Source organism: Pelophylax lessonae (genome assembly GCF_965119305.1).
Source record: "Pelophylax lessonae genome assembly, chromosome: 7".
In the NCBI taxonomy this organism is placed as follows: Eukaryota; Metazoa; Chordata; class Amphibia; order Anura; family Ranidae; genus Pelophylax; species Pelophylax lessonae.
Window position 1 is genome coordinate 196,503,322 of NC_138774.1, and position 6,960 is coordinate 196,510,281.

Genomic DNA, 6,960 nt, shown 5'->3' on the forward strand with positions numbered 1-6,960 from the left:
ACCACAGAAGAGCACTTCTTGCATTTTGACTCAACCGAATCAGATTGTCCAAAGATTTTGGATCACTTGACAAGAATACCCCTTTGCAGAGGTCACGTGTGGAACTGAGAAAACGGAACTGCCCCGAAGGTAGACACCATCAGGCCTAGAGCTTGCATGCAAGTCCACAATGATGACAAAGTGCTGGATAACAGCAAACGAATCGCCCTCTGCAACATTTGCAGCTTTTCCGGGGGAAGAAACAGCCTTGCAGAGTCAGAGTCAGTCCCAGATAAAACATTTGAGGCTGGGACCAGAGCAGATTTTCTGAAATTGATGGACCAAAATCAAGGCGGTCCCTGGTTTCTGGACAGAAAATGAAGAGTCCCCCCCCCCACCCCAGATACGGGTAAGGACGTCCCTTCATTCAGATGGAGATTTGCCTGCAGATCTGGGAGGGGCCTGTTCTCAGCTTACCCGACTACGTCTTCTTGGAACCCCCTGATGACCTAAGTGGCTTAGGTCCTTTCTCCTGCGTGCCAAAGGGGGTCGCCGGTGTGCTGAAAAATAAGGGCCCAGTCTATTACGCAGTGACTTGCCCCCAGCAGATAGAGGAAGAAGAGTACTCTTCCCACCTGTGAGTTTTTTGATCAGTCCATCCAACAAAGACCCAAATAGGCAGTCCATCATAAAGGGTAGATCTAATAGAGCCTTTTTAGAAGCCTGATCCGCAGTCCATCTTTTCAGCCACACCATGCATGGTTACCATTATTGCGTTTAAAACAACTCCACTGCCTCGCAACAATTTTGTCACAGTAGGCGGGGAAAGGGAGTACCTTTGCCACTTTTAGAGGATCTGCTGGCCCAGAGGGGACTGGTGCCCCCCCTCTTAAAAATGTTTGGCACTGATACAATCAGTGCATTCACCAGCGCCCTTGCATGCGCAGTAAAAAAAATAAGGAATCCTCACCGTAGAGCAGCCGAAGTGCTAGGACGCAGACCCAGTAGTGTCACTATATGCTAAGCTCACCCTGAGAACATAACAAGCAGGGGAGGTCGGTGACCACAGTACCGCAAGGAGACGCCGGCTAAAGTTCCATAAAAAGACCCCTATGTGGCAGGAGTCACTTTGGGTGGGGTGCTCGTTGAACCCAGATTTTAGAGAGGTCGGAAAACTCCCTTGTCCAGCTTCCCCGACCCCCCTTATGTGTAAGTCCCCCTATCTTAGGGGCACAGGGTGACCAAGAACCCCAGACGGGTCTGCACTAATCAGACTCGCTGTACAACCACACCGCATTTCATGTGACCTTGGTTATCCGGGGTTCTAGATGTGTGGTTTGTGTTGAAAGAACGAAGGGCCTCTTTCACTTGGGACAATAACCGGTTCCCGAGCGGCCGCCGCCGTCTTACTGCCGCAATGTGGCTCTGCTGCGCAAATCGACGGTCTACGTCGGCCGCAAGCAGGCAGCTAGGGGGCGTGCTCCAACCCCCACTCGGCAGCGGGGAAGCCAATGCACAGGTCAGGCAGCTCCGATTGCCATCTGACAACAGAGATCGTTCCCTGCTGAGAGAGAAGAACGGTCAGCTGTTGTAATCACAGCTGACCGTTCTTCTCCCTGAAATGATCATAGAGCTCCTGTGATCCTTCTATATAGGATCACAGGTCTCTATGATAATTTCGGAAGCCTCACCCCCTCCACGGTTAGAATCACTCCTATGCTTACATATAACCCCTTGATCACACACAATGTTAACCCCTTCCCTTCCAGTGTCATTATTACAGTAACAGTGCATATTTTAGCACTGATTATTGTAGTAATGTCACTGGTACCCCCAAAAGTGTCAAACATATCAGTTAGGGGTCCGATCTGTCCGCCGCAATGTCGCAGTCCCGCTAAAATTGCCATTACTAAAAAAAAAAAAAAAAAAATTACAAGTCTTTCGTCATTAGTAGACGCGATAACTTTTGCGCAAACCAATCAAAATACGCTTATTGCGATTTTTTTAACCAAAAATAAGTAGCAGAAAACAAGTTGGCTTAAAATGTTAAATTTTGATTTTTAATTTTGTTTTGAGAATGTTCTAAAGCAGAATGTGAAAAAAATTGATTTTTGTAAGATCTTACCGTAAAATCCTTTTCTCTTAAGCTCATTGACAGACGTAGTCCTCGTTGATTCAACACACTCGGGTTATGCTGCCCTCTACAGGAGTAGGACTAGACAGGAAAGACAACACTCTGGCCACACCTTAGGGGCAGTCCCAGAGGGTATATCCTCTCTCTCTCTCTGCTACAGCAAATCAGTTATGTCACAAAGCAGTGTTTAGAGAATTTAACCCAACCCAACTCAAAAACAGAGGGGCGGGTACTACGTCTGTCAATGAGCTTAAGAGAAAAGGATTTTACGGTAAGATCTTACAAAAATCCATTTTTCTCGGTCGCTCATTGACAGACGTAGTCCTCGTTGATTCAACACACTCGGGACGTCCCAAAGCAGTACCACAAATGAGGGGTGGGAAAATGGAAATTAAATCCAATCTAGAAGGCCCAACCGGTGCCAACTAGAAGTCTTCAATGCTCATCAATCAAAGATGAGACTCAACAGAAAATTCCAACAGAAAAAAACCCTCGAGGTAGACCACCGGTCTCCTCAAATTGCGGCCTGCAAAACCTTGCGGCCAAATGAGGCATCCGCCGATGCCATCACATCAATCTTATAAAATTTTGTAAAGGTATGTACCGACGACCAGGTGGCCGCCTTACATACCTGGACCACTGACGCCTGATGGCGGAAGGCCCAGGAAGTACTGAGCGCTCAAGTGGAGTGCGCCCTAACAGGGAACGGAGGACTCCGACCCTTAATAGAATAAGCCTGTACCACCGTCTGTCTAATCCATTTGGAGATTGTCGCGGCAGATGCAGGCAACCCCTTTCTGGGGCCATCCGTGATCACAAAAAGTGAATCCGTCTAACGGAACGATTCCGTAGCTTTCAGGTATACCCTGATTGCCCGAACCACATCCAAGGAATGCAACGCATGTTCCCGATGATGATTGGGCTGAGGACACAAGGAATGTAGTACAATATCTTCATTCAGATGAAAGTCTGAAACCACCTTTGGAAGAAAGGATGGCTTAGGATGAAGAACTACCTTATCCCTATGAATCACTAAGTATGGGGACTGGCATGACAATGCAGCCAGTTCTGACACCCTGCGTGCAGAAGTGATAGCCACTAAGAAGGCTACCTTCTGGGATAAAGTCAGCAAGGGAATCTCCCTGATGTTTTCAAAGGGAGGTTTCTGCAGAACCGACAAAACCAAATTAAGATCCCAAGGCGGTAAGGGCGCGCGGACTGGTGGAGCCAGGTGCCGCACCCCCTGGATGAAATTCCGCACCAAGGATTTTGTAGCCAAAGGCTTCTGAAAGAAGATTGCTAATGCTGAAACCTGACCCTTGATGGTGCTCAAGGCTAGTTTCTGCTCAACCCCCTTTTGCAGAAAGGCCAATATTCGGGTCACCGAATAGGTACGTGGAGGAATTCCTAACGATTCGCACCACGCGATATAAGTCTTCCATGTGTGATAATAGACCTTGCTGGAAGTCGCTTTCCTTGCCTTAATTAGAGTAGGAATAACTGAAGCTGACAAACCTCTGTCCTTCAGTACCTGGGTCTCAATGGCCAGGCCATTAAAACCAGCGACTGTAAAGCACGATGGAAGATCGGTCCTTGAGACCGCAGACACTCTCTGAGAAGAAGTTCCCAAGGAACGTCCGCGACTAGCATGTCCAAGTCGGCCAGACCGGCTTGAAGAGGCCATCCTAGAATTTCCAGGACAACTGGCGCTGACTGGATCCGAACCAGGCTGCCCTAGAGCTATCTGGCCCCGGCCATCCGACAAAGTCTGATCGTTCTCTGTTCCCACACATTTATCAGACACCTGATTCCTATCAGGAGTGGTGATTTCTCCTGGTTGAACCACAGGGACCGAAGTCACTCGGCTAGAGGCTCCTTGGTCTGTCTGTTCAACCGGATCAGATTCTTGTGGGGAACTGAGGCTAATCTTTGGAAAAGGTAAAGAAAATGATTTGTTCAGGGAACGGTAACTACCGCTCCCTGTAGTACTTAGATGTTGGAAGGGAAGAATCGCACCGGTAGCAGTGGTCGATGCTCGATCTAATGCCCTGAATACCGGTGAAGACGCCCCCCCCACCCTCAAGCCGGGTGGGGGCGCACCTTCAGGCTGTGTAATCCTTTGCTTCAGGTTTGGCTGAGTCGTCTTTTGTCTGTCCGACCAGCCCTTCTTGAACCCTCCTGGAGGAGTCTTGCCCTTCCCGCTTGCTCCAGCTAAGCGAACGAACCCTTTATGGGCGGTAAAGAAAGGTCCCCGCTTGTTACGAGGTCCTTTAGCTTTAGCAGCCTGTGGCAAAAAAGTGCTTTTGCCCCCAGTGGCATCCTTAATGATCTCATCTAGGGTGGCCCCAAATAGGCGATTCCCCTGAAAGGGGAGATTCGTCAAGGTCTTTTTGGAACCTAGGTCCGCTGACCAGCATTTTAACCACAGCACACGTCTGAGGATTACCGCTTGATATAGATGCATGCCCTAATAGGGGGTAGCATCCAAGGCTGCGTCGCAGATAAACTGTAGTCCTTGTATAATCTGTTCCATCAAATCAGATGTTGCCTGGGGGATATCTTTCCCCTTCAGGTCCTGGCGCCCCAATCTCGCCCATTCCGTTAATGTCTGAGACACTAAACCAATGACAATTACTGGTCTAAAGGCTGACCCTATCAGGGAAAAGATAGTGCGGGACTCCGCTTCTACTTTCCGATCCACCGGATCCTTAAAGGAAGAAGCGTCCTCCACCGGAATAACCGTGGCTTTATACAGTCTGGAAATAGGTGGATCCACCACTGGTGGTACCGTCCATTTCTTAATGAGGGATTCCTCAAACGGATAGCGTCTAGCAATGCGCTTGGAAATAGTAAAGGTACGCTTAGAATGCTCCCATTCTTCTTTAATTTTATTACCAAAACGCTTGGGTACAGGAAAAACCTTCACCGTTTTGGTGGGTTTGTTAGTACCAAAGGGAATCTCTGTTTCAGTTGCCTCTGCCGGTAAAACCTCAAGTCTTAAGGTTTCCCGAACCGCCACAACTAGTGCGTCACCAATGCTTCTTCCTGAATTATGGCGGAAGCATGAACGTCCTCCTCACTGTCTGAGGGAACTTTACCTGAGACAACAGCCCCTGCAGAGGGACCTGCAGCTGCAATGACCATCTCAGAATCTGAAGTATCAGATGATATAGGGGTAGGCGGGGGTCGCTTTCTTGACCCCCGTTCCTGACAGGCCGTCTCCACAAGAGCCACCAAAGACTCCAAAACTGCTGTAAATGCATCCATCCCGTGGCCCCCTCGAGGGAAACAGGTGGGGGTACTTGTGTGGCAGGGTCCATGATAATTCCAGATGCTACCCGGAAAAAATCAATTTGCCAAAAAAAATAAAACCACTTTTTTTTTTCAGACCCCTAGCGCCACAAAGCCCCTCAGTGTACCTGCTTAGGGACCCCTATAGAGCGAGAGAGAGAGAGATAGACCCCAGGGCTCACCACTTGATGCTCAGAGTTTCAACTGCAACTTGTCTCAGCACTGTCTAGAGCAGACAGGAAGTCTCTTGGCTGGCTTCCCGGGAAGAAAGGAGGCGGCTCCGCCCCTCTGCACGACTTCCCTAGCTCCACAAGGTGTTTGAGTCACCTCAAACATGGCCGCCCCCATGCTGGAGACACGAGGCTACGCCAAAATGGCGGCCTCGTGCGATCTACCAGACAATGGCGGCGGCCTGCACAGAATAGCGGCATGTCTGCAGAAGGATCTCGGCCTCACAACCCTTCACCCTCATGGTGGTCAGCGTGGTCGGCGGTACCGGACCCTGGCGGGCCGTATGCGGTCCGTGGCCATCGGGAGGCATCTGTTTAGCTGGAGGAATGATCTGGAATGCAGTATACATATATAGACATCGCCCTGTGGCTTCTGACAGGTAGGATACTTTATACTATCACAGTAAAATTCTAGTACTGCCACTGACTTCATCATTTTAACATCTTTGCAATTAGATTGTCAGCTCCCAAACCAAGCCTCCTGGCTTTTTGTTCACAAAAATCACACTCAAACAGGGGGATCTCTGACATGTTATAGGATAGAGGGAAGACCCATCCTTACCATTACAGCGAGGGGCCCGCGTTCACCATAAGACCCGTCAGGGGGAAAGGGGAACATACTACTCACCATACCGGAACCAGGCGGGCGCCAACTCCTGACAGTACCCCTCTCCACCGAGGTGGGAGGGCTGTCGACCAGTACGGACGCCGTGACTCATGGTCTTAGGCGTTTCGGCAAGACGTTTAACTCGCAGGGTCAGTCCCCGTCCAGTGGGACTATGTCGGGGCCCCATACCAACAACAATTGGGTGGGCATCAATCTGGACAGACTACCTCTCCATTCTGGGTGGGGGTGCTGATGGACAAGGTGCACACTACAACTCGGCCAAACCAGGTTGTGTGCATCCCGGCAAGGTGTTTCACTCGCAGGCCAGCCCCCATACATTGGGGCTCCGTCGTGGCGAGGCCTAGTGCGGGGCTATAACCTGCACTGGCCAGACTGGGAGACCTTAAGGATCTAGTATATCCAGTCCGAAACCCAATCCGGCTGTTGATTGCAATTCTTTTAGGAACATAACGAGCTAAAAAATTAAAATTTTAACAAAGGTTCCCTTTAATAAAAAAAAAAAAAAAAACCAAGCTAAGACCGAAGTCTCAGCCAGGAACTGGGTCCTACTCCTAAACTAGGCAGAAAAACTGATTCCTATACCAGAGTGACTGGGTGGGTATATGCCTTCAGGGACTTCCCCATAGGTGTAGTAAAGTTTTTTTCCTGCGTAGTGTCCTACTCCTGTAGGGGGCAGCATAACAAAATGGTTAGGAAGA